This window comes from Poeciliopsis prolifica, unplaced genomic scaffold, assembly GCF_027474105.1.
Source record: "Poeciliopsis prolifica strain line A6 unplaced genomic scaffold, Auburn_PproV2 SCAFFOLD055, whole genome shotgun sequence".
NCBI lineage: Eukaryota > Metazoa > Chordata > Actinopteri > Cyprinodontiformes > Poeciliidae > Poeciliopsis > Poeciliopsis prolifica.
In genome coordinates, this window is record NW_026562430.1 from 116,796 (window position 1) to 136,761 (window position 19,966).

The following is a 19,966-nucleotide window of genomic DNA, read 5'->3' on the forward strand; positions in this document are numbered from 1 at the left end:
AGACTGTAACAAAAGGAACAGATAGTGTATGTAAATTTTGAATACTGCTGAAGAAATGCTTAAAAGTGTTGGTTTTTTGGTCAAAATCCAACCACTCCCTTTGTGCACTGTGTATTTTTGTCACCAGAGAAAGTAGGTTAATAAGTGACTAACTCCCTGACTTCTAGTCACATGACGTGGAATGACTGATCCTGCCTGCAGGATAATTTCACACCAAACTCGACACACGTGAGGCGCCAAACCACTGACATCATGTCAGATCAAAGGATTTGGTTGATTATTTCTTTGTCATAACAATACTTCTTGGAAATAAATCGCTCGCCATTAGAAAATCTTTCAATTAAATCTATATGGATTATACATTTGTGTGCGTTGTATAAGAAGAAAAAAGTCCCTTTATGTCAGTCAAGCTTATTCGATGCAATTGATTGAACAACTTTTCTTACTTTTGCACCGAGTTTATGGTGCATTTAAAAAAAACAAGAGACCTACACCAGGAGGCCCCAGATCTCCCTGTTTCTTTCCATTAGTTGGAGAAAAATGCATGAAATTACATCACAGGTCAGGCTGGGTCTTCTTGGCTGAATCCTCGCTAAATTCAGTTCATGTAACGCCGACAGAGTATCCCTGACCATTTGGTTCCCATTAAAACGTCATTTGAGATCGACTAACAAGTTTTATGACTCAGCTTTCAGGCCAGACAAGTAGTAGTCTTAGGTTTGAGGAGTTTACAAGAACGGAAAGTTGCAGATGTGTCATTTAGCAACAGGCATGGATCACTGGAGGTTTTTGTAAGCACTGAACAATAACCATGAGGATTCCTGATTTAAAAAAAAAAACATGGTTACATGTTCAAAACAACTTTGGAACATGCAACCGTGCAAGTCCTATCTTGCCTGATTCATACACAGTGTTTCCAGTTAACATTCAAATACCAAAAGCTCAATAAACGTGGGTTATAAATAAATCTTTTTATATTTCAAACAGACAGGAAACACGAGGGCTGAGATGTGGAAAATTGACATAACTACATAAACAGTTTGGTAGCCAGATACTTCCGCTTGAGCTGATTTTTCCATCAACTATTTCTAAACAGGCTATTTCTAGATTACATGTTGTCTCCATGAACTGAAAACTGAATCAAACATGCGTTCTTATATCCCCCATATTACCTCGCAATGCCACTTCCCAACTGAAAAGCCTTAACGAATCATATAATACTAGCAAAGTGAGCCAAAATTAAAGGGAAGCACTATGGAAAATAAGAGAGTAGGGAACAAGAGGTCGTTAACAGAAACTCATTGAACTCTAAGAAAGCATGAATAGCTGCTGCGGCGCTTGGCTGTAAACACAGATTGGGAATTCTTCTGAGTTTAGTGGGATACAAACATTTAAAGCTCTTAAAGTTGCTGGCAGCAGATGCAGGAGTTTCACCACTGCTTTGAGTGGCTTTAAATCTGCCAGGTCTGAGTATTACAGCTAATAGGCCCGTTAAGATGTTCCCCAGTACAAAGTTAGAGGAGAATAATTTGGGGACAAAGAGGTGCAATTAACCCTCCTTATGGAAAAACATACACAAAAAACAATGCTGGCGAAATCACCCACATTAATGGGTCTATTTTTAAGTTGGTGTGGAGAATATTACCATTAAAACTTGAGAGTTTCTTAATCAAGTTTATTACATTTTTGTCAACCTAGCAGCTAGTTTAACAGGCCCCTCATTGGTTGCTGGTCACATTGCCCTTTTGTATTATTGCAATCCTGCTGTTTTTTGATTTTTTTCGTGGCCCGTGCTACGCTTCCTCCCTTAAAAAGTCAACCATTTAAGACATGACATAAAGCTGTTTTAAGAACTCAGGAGATTTGAGTGTGTTTCTGATGAATATCTCTCACAGTTTAATCAATTAAACTAATAAGCACATATATATATTTATATATGCATGGCTTTTATATACAATATGGTCCATTTTGAAGGTTTTTATCCTCAATAGGATAAATTTCATCCTCCTGCTCATGTCATCAGTATGAAATGTGCTTGCAGATGGATTATGACTCATGACTTAACACATACATGCGTCTAGTTGTCAAAATAGCCTGCATGGGATAAACTGAAGTCATAAAACAGACACTGAAATCCTAAGATATCATAAATTACATTCTGCATCACAATGAACCTGCTTACAAGCCTGGAAAGACCATCTTGTGACATCGCGTGTGATGAGCCTGTCAGATCGAGGCCTTCGTCAAAGAACAAAGCCTCCCAGTCTTGAAAGCTTGGTCTCATTGCCACCAAGATACAAAACAGATTCGATCTCCGCAAAACGTGAGAACATCTAATTACTTCCAGGCTTATGTTTGCAACACAGATGATAGTCACTCCCTCATATCCGCTGCTATTTATCCTTTTCTTCTTGTTCATTACTAAATCCAAACCACAAGAACACAGAAAATATATAAAGGGAGTACAACTGAAGAAACCCTCTACATATAAAAGGAGTCGCTTTTTGTTTCAACTCCAGTTTCTAACTAGCTGTGATTGACCTAAACCTTTGACCTTTAGTGAATGTGATATTCCACTCTAAATAAAAATATAAACTCAGTTCATTGTTAGCCGGTTTGTCTGCGTTTCATTTGACGGACGTGAGAAATGACGACTTCTGGTTACGAGCAGCCAAACTCTTTATGAATAACAGTCTTTTGTAACTTCAAGTCATGGTCAAGCTACTCTGAAGGAAACCCAGATGGAGTTTACAGTAAGCAATCCGAAGCGAGCTAAATATAAATTGCCAATACAGGAAAGTTAAAAATGCCAATCCTACCAGTAATTGTGCACAATTCAATCTAAATATAAGATGTGAGAAGAAATCAGTCTTTTGAAGCAGACACGTTGCAATAAGCAATAAATGAATTAATTGCATGACAATTTAATACCAAAAGCTGGATGACAAAAGTCTTCAGTCTGATGCATTGGTCTAAACTACTATTGTTTTTTAAAAGGGGAGTTTTGTTTACATAGACTGTGCAATTAATTTAGGTTACAGTATGTTTTTTTTTTTTGTTTGTTTGCTTTGGATATTTAGTTTCTTCCAGTTTCAGTGTGAGAAGTTCGTTATAATTTTAACTTTATTAATCTTTGAGAATTTGTTCTTGCCTTTGTTATTTGAAAATGGTTTCAAAGCAACAATTTTATATTTATAATTGTAACTTCTGCGACAATTTATTGTCCTGAAATGTAAAAAAAAAAAAAACTGTAATCAGCCACAAATTATCTGATTAGTGCTTCTTTTTTTCTGTTTTGGCATAATTTCTGAAATGTGGAAAATACTATAAATATCTCAGAAGCAATAACGCTCTTGTTTTCCACTGAATATTAATGTCACTGTGGTTTCATATCAGGACTGCGGTAGTAAAAAAAAGAGACAGATCACATAGAAAGGAGGGACTATTGTGAGGAGCTGGTTAAGTGCAGCAAAGGAAGAAGGAGGTTGATGGATGGACACAATAACAGGGGAAGAGCTACCATTAGGCTGTGAATAGAGTCGGGGGCTGATCGCCAAAGCAGCGGCTCTGGCGACATCAGTCAAGCACGAGCAACAGCCACCAATCAGACGCACACACACGGAGTCAGGATCAGCCGAGCGTGGCATGACACAGCGATCCCGGACGGTTTATACAGCCAATTAAGAAGGAGGGGTGAATAAAGAGCTGACGGGAGAGAGGAGAGGCAGACAGATGGAGAGCAAGAGCTGCACAAACCCAACCTGGAGAGGAGGGGCACAGTGGAAGTGCACGGTCACACTGGTGGGTGGGAAGTGTGAGGGCGCAGCGAGCTCACCAGCATCACGGCGAGGCCAAATTCAGCAGCAATTGTCATGGCAACACACGTGCACACGCACAGATCTCTGCCACACGAGGCTAATCACTCGCTATGCTACGCTAGTTCCTTCAACTACAAACAGAACGATCATGTGCTGGGCTCCACTGTCTGTCTGCATGGAAACATCAGCAATAAATTAAACAAGAAACACAAAGGTGATCTGTGCAAGGCGAGAGCTCCCACAACGTCAACTCTGCTCACTCATGAACAAACATTTCAGAGAATGCGTCAGCTTCCCTGTAGGGCAGGAGCCCAAATGTGAAATCAATGTTCCTGTCTTTTCCCTAAAGAGATCAGGTTCCATCCAGATGCATACTTCCCATACACACACGGGGGCTCAGGTGGTCTGCTGAAATATGTTCACACATCGACACCAACTTTTAAACATGATGCAGCACTGCTGCTGCAGCAGGAGAGGCGAGGAACACAGAGATTATTCAGCGTTTGGTCAGTGGAGGGTTTAAATAAACCAGGCTGGACCTGCAGGGTGAATTAATCAGCATCACTGCTGCTTCGAATCAATGGTTTCTGCAAACAGGTATTAAACAGTGCCATGCCTGACAATGTTATATTCTGGGAAGCTTTTAGAGAACGTGACAGTTATTTATCGACACTTCATATTTCTGTCAGCGTTTCCCCGCAAAGGCGGTCAGTTTGATTAAGCGGATAGAAATTTATTGATGAAACAATTACATTAATCACAGGAAGCTTGGTTATTTTTGTGAGCTTCTTGGAAGGATTAACAACGTTTGAGTTGCATTATATAGTTGGTGCCATTATGTTTTCAGTTTAGGGCTGCAACTAACAATTATTTTAGTTATCAATTTAGTAATTCTGATGATAAATTGGATAAAATTTTCTAATTCTGCAGATATTTCATTTAACCACAAAGGTCTTTTTTTTTTTTTTACACAATATTAGAAATACAATAAAAGATGCAAATAACAAAGTCATTTTTTTAAGTAGGAAAACTAATTTTATTTTGAAAAATGGCATATCTATAGGCACTCCTTGAGTGTAAGTTTGACCAATTGTATCTATTAAAAAGTACTGTCTGCTAATGTGTCCATATCCCTCCTGCAGCTGCTGTTTGTTTTTATCCGTCTCATCGGGCAGACTCGAAAAATTTGCCGTACTCGTTTCCAGCCGTACCTCCTCCAGCATTCCTCGCTGTGCCAAGAGCGCACAATCGCATACCACATCCCCCCAAAGGCCTTCATGGCTGCATCTCAGAACCAGCAGGAGAGATCGGCTCCAGGGTGGCGTTTTAAAAGCGCCTGAAGAAAACAGTTGCCATGATAACTGTGATCAGCTGTGCGTGATGTGCACGGCTGTGCCGACGGGCGCGCCGAGCGATACGGACAGCTGAGTGGAGGAGTTTGTGGGAGTCTGTGAATAACAGAAGCAGTGTGAATCGCCAGCAAGCAGCTACAATTTTGTTTTGTTTCGTTGAGCTTCTCCTATCAAAAGGTCTTGTGATATGTGAGTCGTCGGCTCATCACAGTCACACAATGTTAAGTCAGCAGTCTAAACACAGATTCATCTGTCTGAACGACGAAGAAAAACAGCAGTTTTATCTTTTGCTCTGGCTGAATGGACCTCACAGGATCGCTGCATACTGCTGGTCAGCTGGTTGAAAGAAGGCTTCATTTTACTTTGACTTTGTCAATAAGTAGAAATATTTGGGGCTATTCTGTATCAAAAATAGAAAACAAGTCCTGCGTTAACCTTCAGACCTCCATGTTATGCTATGAGAATCTTTAGTAGAGAAATAGCTTCAGTTTGAAGATACAGGCAGCGAAGAGGAAACTTCTACATGCTATAAAGCTTTCTGCAAACCGCAGCAACGATTCAACCTCACATGCTTCCACTTAAGTCAAGAATTATCTCCTTCGGTGAGGAGGTCTCTCCCCTTCCCTCTCATTTTGCTTTGATTTACACAACCTTCTGGAGGCTTTTTGGGGCGTAACGTGAATGCTCCTCAAACTCTGAACTCACAACAACAAGCAAACACAGATCTCTATTGTCAACAGGGAATGCCACTTAGTTCAAAATGTATTTCAGTCAGATGACTGATGGTGCTGGTTTGAGAGTGTGGAGCCCCAGACACGCATGTTGAAGAGACTGCAATGTAGCAGGGACATTAGACCACGAGAAGCAGTGCTTCACTAGAAGCTGTCTGCAGGATTCCTACACATTCATCTAGTCGATACTCCATCATTTCTGTTTATTTGCAATAGTAGACACCAAAGTTCACTTGTAAATTATGGCATATTTCTAGAGAGGACAGGAATGTGGAAAAAAACAAAAAATGAAGGGAAAGAAGGAGGAATACAAGAAAGGAGGATAGCAGGAAGGAATGACAAGTAAGGAATAAAGGAAAGAAACTCAAGTAAGCAAGGAAGGACTGAAGACAGCAACGAAGCAAAAGGAAGAAGAAAAGTAAAGAAAAGACAAGAAAAAGAAAAAAGGGAGGAGGAAGAAGAAAATATGATGGAGGGGACATCAGGAAGGAAAGAGATGAAAGTAATAAAGTATGACATGGGGGAGGAAAGAGGAATGAAAAGGAGGCAAGACCCATGAAAGGAAGGATGGATGGAAGGAAAGTTGGAAGGAGGAAAAAGGACACAAGGAAGGAAAGAAGGATGGGACACAAAAAGGGTGAACCAATAAGCAGTAGTGAGGAAGGAGGACCCAAAAAAACACAAGGAAGAAAGGAAGGAAAGAAACAAGGACATGAATGAAGAATGTTGTGCCCGTTCCCACACTTTCCAAGGTGAGGAAGTATTTTTCCCTCACTCCTATTTTCTCTATGCATACTCACTCAGAGCTGGAAAATACTTGGATCCCATTCCGTACTTTGAAAAACTGCATAGGAACTCTGGACTTGATGCTTTCCAGAAACCTGCCTTTTCTTTCACCACAAGAAAAAACAGCAATGCCAGCATTTACCAACTACAATTTACAAGAACTCTTACCTCTGAAGTGGCTTTTCCTTTCTTCCTACTGAGGGCAAAGGTCAGACCACCACTCCACTCTGCGGCTGGGCTTTTATCCCCTAGAAAAAAACAAGAAACAAGACGGAAACCATGATCAGACATGAGCAAGTTTCTGACTGAGCCTGATGTCGACTCGCTAAAGTTGACGTCATCTTTAGTCAAACGCTACAGACGGACATTTGTGTTTCTATTTGCGCTGCAGAAGAACAGAGACACTCGACAGCTGGAACGGATCGCAGCGAGTTCTCCGTCACAAGAATGCCGAGGATTAACTGGGAAGGGGTGCTTGAGCGAGAGACTTAACTGTGCTCAGACAAAATGACTCGCACAGTCAGAGAAAAGTGCTCTGTGAAGTTCTTAAAGCAATCAGCCAGTGTTCCTGCTAACATTTCTAAATTAACACAACTTATAGGAAGAAAAAACTACCCTGAAAAACGCGCACAGCTGGATGAAACCGGTACCATGCCTTACCCAGTAATTTCTAATGAGTCAAAGCAGAAGCCTTGCTCAAACTATTAGGTGTGTGTCAACGTGACTCATGAGTCTGCAAGTTTTAACACTTCAGTGGGTCATTAAGTCACTACAGTGCTGAGTCATACATTAGGAGGTTGTTACAGATAATAAAAAAAAAACTACATGTTCAGGATAAATAAGCATTTTAAACAAGCATTTCTACACACTACAGCAGTTCTGAGGTCATTTTGAGCAGAAACAAGCCCACAGCATCACAGATACTCAACCATACTTAAAAGTGGGGAAGAGGAACCCCAAGTATCATAGATCCTAATAATATAAAACTCAACCTTACTCAACATGCTCAGTCATACTGTAACTGTGATTTAGTTAAGGAGTGTGTGAGAGGTGGGCAGCTGACGTTGCGGCTAACTACAGAGAAGCTGTTCCTGCTGGCCTCAGCTGTTTCTTTTGCTTTCCTGCATGCCAACTGTTGTTCGGACACAGCATGTGGCCTTATGGGCGAAAGAAAACCGAGCGTGTGTTTTCACAGCAAACAGACTCCCTGCAACAACGCAGACAGAGAGCTGTAAAGAGATAGTATGACAACTTGAGTCATCCTTCCACACGTGCCATAAAAAAAACAAAAAAACAAAACATAATTGCCCCGTTAGATTATAGGTCAGGCTGCTCTTGTAATTTGCAGACGGTCGACGTGTGATATCACTCAGTCAACACAAGGCTATTGAACAGGTGTGGCAGTGACACATGGGTCTGCGCAGCTGCAGGGAACAACAGTTGCCTCAGTCACAACAGAGAAGGGGCCGCTTCGCAGCTGCTCCGCTGCTCTGCTGCTGAAGACAAAGGCAGGGCTGCAGCACACGCGCAGACAAACAAGATCGGCTTGCCGTCAAGACGCAGGAGTGCTAAAAAAGCAGCTCAGGCTTGCTTGTACACTCAGAAGGTAAAGTGTCTATTCAATTTAAAGTGAAGGCAAGCCACTCCAAAGAAGACACACCTTCCCTGAGTCATCAGTTAACGTCACACACAGGGTTCAGTGTGGTGGACACAGGTGTGTCCTTGTCTCCCCGGTCTAAAAGTTCTGCTCATTTCCTGTCTGGAGCAGGAAGTGGGAAGAAGGGAAGGGCTCCAAGCGAGCAGGGGCGGTTATGATGTCACTGCAGGAAATAAAGGCAGGATTGTGTAGGGGGGGGAAGTACAGCACACAGACGATGCCAGAGAAAGAGCACTACACTACATGAAACAACACATCCTGTCATAAAAATCAAAGCTTTTGTGTTTATTGTCACTGTCTTAGATCATGCATGTCTAAGACAGTGACGTTCACACAGCGGCACACAAATCAAACATGATCCTCAGTTCTCCAAAGTTCTGCTTTAAGGGGGCAGATTTTAGTAAAATCAACTTTTTTATGGCTTTAAAACATTTTATAATGTTACTCCCTCCTCAGAAACAAACATGGAGGGTCGCCTTGATTTTTTTAGAAGCATGTTTGAGAAATCCTTGAATCGCTCTGGGCAAGCAGCTGTGCAAAACGCCTGGGTGGACCCAGCTCGGCCTTCAACATGCAGCTCCACCTCAGAGCAGCAGCTTAAAACTTCTGACCTCCCCTGCGACACCCCACTCAGCTCCTTCAGACTAGCCAACCGCAATTAGCTGGCACTGTGCATCTGCTTAGCTCATATTAACCGCTTCTCGGTGCATCACTGGTAAAAATGTTGTTAAAGCGTTAATAGAGGAGCTCTGTTGAGGTGTCTTCCTGAAGGCGGAGTGTCAGAAAGAGCAGGAGAATTATAAAGATGAATCATCTCAATAAACCTCTTGGTTCCTTCATTGGCTTTGGTTTGCTGCAGGGATGATATTACTTAATTCTTCCATCCAGAAACCTTCCTCAGAAATTTTGGCCCATAGATTTGTCACCTGAACATCTGCAATGTTCTGTTAAATTGAAATCTGGTGACTGTGTAAGGGACTTAAGCTTTGTGACGGAGCATTATCCTGCTGGAAGTGGCCATCAGTGGGGATGAGAAGTTCAAAGTGTGCAAAGAAAAATCCTCCCTCACAGATTAGACCACGACAATTTAAACGTTACCATCTAGATGTCACAGCTAAAACTGAGTGAGAGTCAAACTGGAGGTGGAACCATAAGCTGGCACCGGAACGCACCAACCTGCACCGAACCGCGGTTGTTGTGAATTATGCCGTGGAAAACTTATGCAACATCTTTAGAAACTTTGTTTATTTTTCAGATTTCTTCACCGTTGTTTGCTATTTTTTAACTAAAGGTGCAAAATATAATAATTGAAACAATGTTTTAAAAAAAGGAGCCACATAATTATGCTCCATGTAGATTTGAACCGGAAAGAATGAAAAGAAAGATCTTTTTCGAGATCAGAGCTGAAACTCAGTCGTGAAAAAGTTATTGAGACAAACTACTGTTATTTACCTTCAGTTGTTTCCCCTCATACTATATGCAGTCTGGTTCTGATTACAGTGAGCCCATCTCCACTCCTCAGTGGGATTCTCCATGCTCTTAGTGAGCATTCGCCCCCTGGAAAAACCACACATGGTGGGAATTATGGAATAATGCTGTGTCAGGAATGTTCCCACGATGGCCAGTGGGATCCAATTGAGGTCCTACTGGTTGGTTGGCAGCATTTTGGGTTTAGCAATAACACGCATGCAACGTTGCACAGTGAAATACTTCTTGTATTAGCCCACATTTTGGACCTGCTGCTTTGGTGCTGGATCAGAGACGCTCCTTGGTGGAGATTTATTTGCGTCTGGGTTTTGCTTAACGACAAAGGAATATTGTGTACTCTACAACCTCTGGAGCAGCTGATATCACACATCTCTACTCACTTACACAGTCTTGCAAAACTGTTCACACCCTTCCAACTTTTCAACATTCAGTCAATGTAAAAGTGAAAAAGGTTTCTGCAGGTTTCAACAACTCAAATTTAAGACCTAATTTATTTTTCTAATATATTTATGAAATGTTAAGGCTTTTATTTTACATACATAAATTTCAGACATCTTTTACACTTACAAATTCCAGCTATCACCACCTCCTATCGTGGGGGTCAAGACACAATAGTGACCGTTCCCTTGAGCTCCAAAAGCAGATAAAAGGGCAAACAAAAGGGCAGGTTACACTTTACTCACCAAGAGGAGTCGGCTGTGATGCACGTGGACCAAAATAATCAGAAATCACTGGAGAGTGAGGATCAGCCAAACAAAAAGAGATTACAAACGGTACTCAGCCACCAACTTAACCCAGAAACTCGGTCAACAAAACCTTGTCGTCACTTTCAAAGCTGCTGGGGTATTAGTCCGACAGATTTGGATACAAACAGTCGCACATACACACATCGCTTTATAAGATTAAGCTTGTAAGTTTGAGTTACTGTCAAGAGATTCTGCTTCAAAAACTGTGCCAATCCATTTCTGCTACTGCAAGCACGGCCCCGCAGCCTTTATTGGCCAGATTCTTTCTGCATTGTAGGTTACTGCAGTGAAACTCTAGATTCCTTCGCTGTCCTCAATAAACCCTGACATGAAAAAAATGAATAAAACAACAAGGCAGCCTTCCAGCGTTACAGTAAATTCAGAGCTCTACATAGAGGCATGTAAGCAAAAGACAGGCTTCCAGATTTTGGCAGTCGATGCGAGGAAAAAGATGGATGATCTCACCGTTTCCAAGTTGTCTTTCGGATGTAACCTCTTCCACCCAAAGCGTTTCACATTTTTCTAACAGGTGCGCCTCTGCTTCCTCCAGCCTTTCTGATGGGGGTCACTGCTAACATCGAGTTCCCACCGATGAGCAGGGCAATCAGCCAGCTTCCCCACACTTCCCTGAGGTTTCACTGCCCACTTAAGTGCAGCCTGTCGAGGACATGAGCTGGGGTAACTTTCCTGCATGTGGTTAGAAGATGCAAGAAGTGCATATTTAAAGAGTGCTCAGCCCTAGTTTTTGGATGAAGCTTGAACTGCAAGCCAGCAGTTCAGAAACAAGTGTTTCTCTTTAAAGCACAGAAACACTTGAAACAGTTGGAGGATTTCAATAATGTATGGCTGTACCCGAGTAAGCGTGTCAAGCTGCAGAACAGCTTCTGTGGCTGCAGTTAAAGAAGAGGATAACTTGAAGAATATGTTACAGTTTTATAATTTATGGATGGGTCTAAGGGAGAGTTATGTTTAAATAAATTAAACTTTTTAGAATCCAATGTTCCTGAGACGTCAATAGCAAATATCTAGCTGTACCACAGGAATACAACGTCATAGATCACCAATTAGAAGATGAAAAACATCCTGATCAGTTACATTCAGTTTTTTAGGGTTGCTAATAACTGCAGCACCTGTAATTTGTTTATTTATGATTATTCTATAGCAGAAAAATCTTGAATATGTTTGGAGGGCAGTGTGCCTAAAATCCCACACAATAAACTGCTCTGAGAATAGTAATACCACCAGATTAAACTTCATCTGATAGCCTCATAATGCTGCCATGATTACATTTTCCCCAAATAAATAAAGCTGACTCCTCTGTGGATTTCACTGGAATTCAACCCCGAGGTCAACGATTCACGCAGCAACCATACATGACACTAAGCGGAGGTCGCTCACCTCAGCGCTTCAGGCCGAGAGGCGGGCATTTTGCAGTGGCGTGGGAGGAAACAGCAGTTTGTTTACGTCTGTGTGTGGTTCCTCCATCACCCCAAAAACAAAACCAGAAGCAGTCTGGTTTTGTGCAATCTATCGTGTTGCACAAGTCAACACGATAGAGTGACGAAAAGCTGTTGTGGTTTTCTGAGACGAATGTGAACTCTCCTCAGGTTCTGCTTCTGTTTATCTCCATAGGAAGGGTAATCGCCATTTTATTTTATTCACTATAGGATGTAAAGCAATCTAGTGAGTAGGGTATAAATCCTGCTTCTCCATCTGCAGCTCATGAATCACCTGGGCTATAACTAGGGGCCGGACAGCACAAACGTATCTCCTCTGAGTTGGCACTTTGGCGTGCTCTTAGTATTGCTCCAGCTTGCCTGAAGCATTCCGTGTCATCTCCGATCCAAAGAGCCATCATCCATCACCCCACCTCACTACTGTTGTGGTGGAGCATAATCTAAACCCGTGAAGAAAGAAACCAAAAGCCATAAATCACATCTTCTGTGTTCTCCGCAACGATATTGGATACAGCCGCTGAAATTTCAGACGATAACTCCCACAGGGAGTGGATTTGTGTTTTATTAATCTTGGATGTAGAGGTCAGATTTGGGGCAATTGCTCAACTTCATTTGTCAGTGGGTGCACAAAGCCAGGCTTTACTGTCTCAGGCGTCCATCATGCTGACTGCAGGTGGGAAATTTAACACACGAGGTGAGGTGCAACCAGAAACTTGAAAATGTAGTTTATCATAATTAAAACTACATCAGAATCCAAGTATATCATGTGTCAGAATGGACTAGTCAAAGTCCAGACCTAAATCCAATTAAGAATAAGTCAAAAGATTTGAAAACATTTAATCTGACAAACACTGGGCTATTTATAAAAGAAAAATGAGAACATTTCCTATTTTTATTAGTGACAAAATGTTGAAACTATAAGTTACTTTGCTTCTTTTTCAAACATTTACACTAGTTTGTGTTGATTTGTCAAAAATATTATACTTTTCCATGTTTTCTCTGAAAAAGGAAACATTTGTATCATTTAGCCAACTGACAATCAGCCAGGAATGAATCGGGCCATCTGCAGTACAGCACAGGATAAAGGAAAAGGGTGAGGAGGGGGACGGAGGGTGTCAGCCACCACAGAGCAGAGAGAATCAGCCACCTGCCTCTCACTGGAGAAACTGAGCTGCCTGAGCTGCTTAGACCATCTACAAGATCAAAAAACAAGAAAACAGAATAATAATAACAATAATTTTAAAAAAATCTCTATATTTAGGAGAGGATATTCGCTCAAGCTTTCAGATTACTGCAGAGCGAGATGATGGCCTCGTTCTGCCTGCTCTAATCAGCGGAGAACTGGCTGCAGTGTTCATCAATTCCCCGCTTCAGCGCAGGCAGGTCATGTCACACACCTCGCTTCCTGATGATGCATTAGGATCCTAAACCATGCTGGGTTTTTCTTTTTCTTTTTTTTAGGCATAATGCCTTATTGAAAGTGAATGCGTTGGAAAAGGACAGGCAACAGTGCAAACAAAAGCATAGAAGGGTGTGACTGGACGTCAAAGTATTTATTTCCATCAACAGAAGCGGGAATGATCTAATCTTTGTGTATGTGAATATGAAAAAGGCCAACAGGAAGAGCAACCTGCTATCTGCAGCAGCAGACATTTTGCAGGCTACGGGCAGCCCTGGTTAGACATTTGTCTTTGTTTGCAGACATTAGGGGCAGCTGCCACCAAAGGTCAGTGCAATGTTGGCAGAGCAAGGCCCTGCAGAGGCGAGAGCCACGTGCCCTGGGAAAAGCTGAGGACACGCCCACTTTTCAGCCTGTTTTTTTCCCAAATCTCACTTGAACAGCCTTATTTTGCTAGGTCTGCAGTCGTGAGATCCCATTTTCATCTACAAAGCTTTAACCTTTCACTCCTTTTTCTTTATATTCTCTAATTTTATCTAGCAAAATGACAAGATCTTTGCAGAACATCTGGATTCAAACTAAGATTAAATCACAAAAGTTACTTGACTGAGTAAATTTGGCTGAAAGCAAAAGCATAACACACTTTTCTGGTTTGTAAAAACATATTTCTAATTGTGCACCATCTATCAAATAACACCCCAATGAAATACATTGATGTTTTTGGTTGACACATGTGAAAGACCTCAAAGGGTCTGCATAGTTTCACAAGGCCCAGTATCAGGTTCTGGTCCCCTCCTGCACCCCTACCACAGTTCCCAGTTGAGCTGAGTTTGAAGTGCCATCCCCCTTATAGCTGCACCTCTGGCTGTAACACAAGCCGGGTAAATTACACTGACCACCATCGGCACCTCCAGCCTCATCTTTTGAGCTTTTGTGAGGTGTGGTCTAGAGAGACAGACACAAAATAACATGAGAAGCTTTTTGGATAACCCAACCTGTGGCTCAGAATCATTCTTAAAGCTTAAAACTTGCGTAAGAGGGGTTGTTCTTATCTTATCAACATCATTCCATGGAATCAAAGAATGCTAAAAACAAGGAAGAAATTTTTTTTTTTGTAACTTCAGGAAGGAAATCAGACTGAAGTGAAACTTGTAAATGCGTTTGAGCAGCTTTTATCTTGCTATACCTCCCAAAATGGACTTTTACTGCAGTACATTTGAATGCATTTCCTCATCTGCGAGGTGAAACTCACAGGCCTGAATAAGACCAGAAACGTCGGCTCCAACAACAAAAAACACAGCAACCATCCCACAGACCTTTCCATTTACACAACCAATTGTAGTTAAAGTCTTCGGGAGCACTTCTGGACTGGGATGGAGCGCAGGAAACAGACACCGCCAACAGCGCCCAAAGGAATACATCAGCGAGTTTTCCAGATGTGTTGTGGGGCATCTTTTACGTCACAACTCTGACAAGACAAAGAGGGAAATCTGATCCCGACGTGCTGCTACTTTCCTCTCGCTGCTTGCTACTTGAAGAGGGAGCGTGCAGAGGGTGAGTGGCTATTTTCAGCCCATTAACTGCACTGTAAACGAATGGATGGTCTACATTGTTGCAGCACTGTCTCCATGCCCAGAATAATGTGCTTCTAGTCTACTGCTTTCTTGATGCAAATCAAGCGTGCTAAAAGGCCACAGACGGTCTATTATAATGTGGGGAATAAAGGCCGGGCCAAGTGGCTTTTTCTCGTGTTGTTCAGCTATAAATTAAGTCATAGATTGTGAAATAAAATGTCAGCAGAGAAGGAAATAAACTAGTCATGCCAGCTTTAGTCATACAGAAATGCATGTGTTTAACAAGCCAAATAAGAGGCAAAACATATGTAAATGAAGTGAGGTGGCTACCAAAAAGAAACAAAACTTTGAATTCTGAGTAATATAGGAAAAGAGGAAGGAAAAAACAACAAGAAATGAACGCACAATGGCCAAAAATAATCATTCAAAAAGAAGGGGAAAATAACTTAAATGAGACTAGAAAAGCATAGAGTTCTAAACTGTAAAATGATCAACTTCTTTGTTCAGTTTCCTGGACATAAAAATACTCTTGAAGTCTCTGTGTGTTTTCTGAAAGGACTGAAGGAGAACTGGATGGATGAGGAGGGCTTTAAAATCAATCTACCGCAGCTCCAAGTCACCTTGGAAAGTTTGTCCAAGGTTCAACACCTAATGTTGCTTTTTCAAATGATTCTGATAAAAATATCCAAGCCCAAAGTCCCTACCTTCATGCATGACAATGCACCGACTCATGCTGCAAGAAATACCACTGTGTTACTGGCTGCTACGGGCATGAAAGGGGAGAAACTCATGGTGTGTCACCATCCTCCTCTGACCTCAACCCTATTGAGAACCTTTGGAGTTTCCTCAAGCAGAAGGTCTGAGGGTGGCATGCAGTTCATATCAAAGCAGCAGCTCTGGGAAGGTTTTCTGACATCCTGCAAAGAAATTCAAGCAGAAACTTTCCACAAACTCACAAGTTCAATGAATTCAAGAATTGTGCAGATGATATCAAAGAAGGTCCTACGTTGACATGTAACTCTGTTTGCTGAGATGCTTTTGATTGAAATAGCTTTTCAATTTTAGTACCACTTAATGCTGCACATTCAAACAATGACCGTTTGCAGTTCTTTATGATCCATAAAATGCTTAGAAAATCTGCTGTGCATAATAATTTGGAACAGTGCATTTTGAGTTTTTTACTTTTTTAAAAAATGCTTTTCTCATGCAGAGCTTTGTTCAGTAAAATTTGATTTATACTGTAATCGTTCATGACTTGAAAATTACACTGACCATCATTTGCATTGACCATTTAAGAAAATCTGAGAAAATATCACTTGTACTTGAAACACTGTATTCAGGGCACCGACTGATGCAGCACGGCATTCCTGTAGCTGTCAGTTTTGCAGCTAATCTGAAGAGGCTTCTGACTGAAGACTGAAGCTTAAAACTATGTTTGCAAGAGGTACTACAAACAATGACGACAGGCGACGCCATGATTTCAGAGGCAACTGAAATGCCACATAAATCCCACATTGCAGTGCTTTGTGAAACAAACTTTTCCTCTGCCTTGTGGCGCCCCTTACGCCATGGCACCCTGAATGGAGAGCCGTATCACCCATGACAACTCCTGCAGCCAGCTGGAAATATGACTCACTAAGGTCACCCCAGGGTCACCACCTTCTTGTTGTTCAAACACTTCATTGGAAAACAGTGGAAGAGAATTTTAAAGTCATAAAGAATCATTTTACGGACACTCCAGGCTCCAATGAGAGCTGAGCACATAATGAGGAGAACAATTGGTCAAACTGGCTGAATGTTATCCAATCTGCTGCTGCCAGCGTCACCCAACAAAGAGGATTAAACTGGTGGTGATGAGCTGCAGAGGAGAGATGGTTCATCGCCGGCTGATCATCACCATAACACACACAACCCGGTTATTTTGCAGCATTTCCGTCATGCTGTATTCCTCAAATTCAGCAGAGAAAGCCCAAACATTGGCTCGACATCCTCCTCGGCCATTACCAGAGGCTGAGCCAGCCTCCTCCCGGTGACAGGGTGGAGGCTGCATCTCTTTTTGTTCAGCTGGATGATGGAGGCAACGGGAAGAAACTCAATTCACCCTGGATTATACTCCCGGGCAGCAAAGCTTTGGGCATTGCCAATAAAAAAAAAAGAAAAGAAAGAAAACAGTCAAAACGCTCCCAAACAATGAGCTCATGTTGAATCGTCCCTCCCTGGAGAGCGGCGGCTCTTTTCCCAGCCGACCCAAACGCCGCACAGCCCCTCTCCCTGAGAAAGGCTTGTTCAATGGCCGCAGATGAGGATCAGACTCTCCTCATTCAAACATCCTAACGCAGGGGGAAAAAAAACAGCCAACACACACACACAGGCTGGTGTGGAAGCATATGTTTTTTTGTTTTTGTTTGTGTCTTTAAAGTCGGAAAGCGACTTCTTGTTTTGTTTTCCCCGAGGTCAGTTTGGGATGGGCTAACAATGTGCAGCATTAAAGGGATTTTATCTGTAAAAATAGCTTTAATAAGACGGAATAAAAGCGACTAAAGTCCCCGATGTTTCAGAATTGAGAATTAAATCTACTTACTGTGAAATGCGATTCACAAAGAGGCTTCCCGTTTCCCCCTCAGTGCTGCCCAAGATAATAAATGAATATCCTTGTCCTCAACGGGAGGAAACAAAAACTCCTGCTACGGTGTGGCTAATTAACAATTTCAAAATACGAGTCTATTTTAAACTGTCCTCATGTTTCCACGCGTTCCCTCGAACTGCAGGCTACAAATCTGTTCCCATTCCCATTCTTCTCTCCCGCAGCTGCTGGGAAGACACGCTGCGCGTCTCCGTCGTTTCCTGTCCAGCCCAGGAACGGACAGGGACGCTGCCTTCAGGGACCGTCGGAAATTGCGTTTGGACAGGGGCATGCGTCTTGCAAAAAGTTATTCGAGTACTAAATACAAATTAACTCCTAAAAGATTAAACAGCCCAGTCAAAGTCTAGATCTAAAGTCAAGAATCACAAAAACAATTCATATTCACAGCTGCAAAAAAGTAAGAGGTAAACATTGTATAATTTTCCATACACTACATAAAATCCCAGTGAAATACACTGAAGTTCAGGTTGCGTGAAGACGCATCCTCAGGTCTGAGGTTGGTGTTGCAGATTAAAAGATTATTGCCATCCATATCGATCTCTGTCCTTCTTTCCTGATTTCAATGCTTCACAATCCTACAAACAAAATAGAGATTTTCTTACTAATTCAGGTCTCTAACACCTATTAATGCAAGTAAACTGATGCAAATGGAAACGTGAGCAGTATTGTTTTTATTTTTACCTATTAAAAGGAGGTAAACCTTGTCGGGTACCAATAATGAAGCCAACAGGATGAGTTAGAACATCCAGGGCCGTCCTGTAACTGAGACATCTCCCTGGTGCAACACAGCTCAATCAAATCGCTGAATCACTTCATAAGTGCAGTCAAGTTCTTGCTAATGACCTCATTAATTGACTCAGGTGTGTTGAAGTAGAGACATCTAAAAGTTGCAGGAGACAGGCCCTCAGGCCTGGAGTTGCCCATCCCTGAGTGAGAACCTCCAGCAGAATGATTATAAAGAGCTTTGTTGCCATCTAGTGGATCTACGTGAATATTTCTGATCACTTCTCTCTTTTTAACCAAGACCTTTATGCTGACAAGTTTCAGACAAGTTGTCTCCTTCACCTGGTCTGAACATGCTTTTCTTGTACATGCTCCTTAGATAATGACTCATAATACTTTGTGTTTCTTAATCACTTCTCATAAACACGTCTTTCTCTGCCTGTCAGCATTTCCTGAAATCACACAATGTCAGGCACATAAATGTCAGTGGAGAGTTTGCTGCTGTCAGCCAGAGGGTTCGGTAAACACTCCACCTGGTTTGGGTCACTGCCCTTTTTTATTTAGTTGTGCAATCGCAGAAAGATACTTCACAGTCGAGCCCAAAGCGGACTGTAATGCACAATGTTACATTAAGAGAAAAGCCAACTAAAAGGGAGAAGTGGATGCTGAAGGGTCATAATTTGAACTTTTAGAAGTGACAGCACTGGTCAACTTCAGCCACACTCATAAAAACATTTGCTAGTCTTTCTCTGCCACTGCCAAACGAATTTTGGTAGAGGGACCGTTTTAAATGGAGGCGATCTCGAAGCAACGAGATTCTCCAGCAACTAGTAATCCCTTACTTCCACTCTTAGGAACTTAAACTGCTGGCTGAAGAATAATGATGCCATCCTGATGATGCCAGCATGACGTGACGGTGTCAGGCTGACTTCAAACATCCAAATTCACTAAACAACACCCAGCAAGAGTCAGAAGCAGATCAGTCTGCAAGTTTCCTTACAAATGCTGCACCATTTACGGGAAACTAGAGATGCTATCCAACATCTGCGCTGCAAAAGGAAACGTTTTGACAAACAGAAACAACTTCAGGACTTTGCAATAATTTTTGTTGGATGTGTGCTTTCAATCAAATAACATAAAACCTCACATCATTTTGGGTATGTAAATTCTTTACATACCCATCTGTGCCGCATGTTATTTTAGTGTTAATTTTAAAGGAATCACACTTATACGACCTTATGGCTTCATTTTCCAGCAAATATGTTCTATTTCTAATAAATAAGGGTCATCTGAGGTGCACAGAGGAAATAAAAACAACACGTATCAGTGTGTTTTGTGTGACCTCTGTGACTTTCTCATTTCTCCAATATGTACTCCCTGACAATAAATCTCAGACGTTAAACAGCACACACAAAAGAAAGCAGGGCGGGTTGTGGGGAAGCAAATATCTTATGATTTCTTTGTTTAATTCATGATTCAAGATCACGAGCTGTAAGTCACAGGAGGTCACAAACCCCAGGAGAGAGCGGAAACTTCATAAGAGGAGGCGTTTTCTGCCACAGGATGTTTTCTCTCGAGAGGGCGCCTGAGC

At 41.8% G+C, this 19,966-nt stretch overlaps 1 protein-coding gene across 5 annotated transcripts in view; it reads right to left on the minus strand.

The window, feature by feature from the left end:
• raph1b (Ras association (RalGDS/AF-6) and pleckstrin homology domains 1b) overlaps positions 1-17,849 on the minus strand; it is a 37,329-nt gene extending 19,480 nt beyond the window's left edge. For 3 of the 5 annotated variants that reach the window (XM_055059683.1, XM_055059682.1, XM_055059679.1), the window contains exons 1-2: positions 17,590-17,849; positions 6,856-6,935 (exon numbers count right to left, since the gene is read on the minus strand). The gene's annotated coding sequence lies outside the window, so the exon portion shown is untranslated. Of the gene's footprint in view, positions 1-6,855; positions 6,936-9,796; positions 10,241-11,043; positions 11,359-17,589 lie in introns of those variants that run through there. The other 2 variants (XM_055059681.1, XM_055059680.1) reach the window with 2 other exon arrangements.
• Between the last annotated feature and the right edge of the window lie 2,117 nt (positions 17,850-19,966).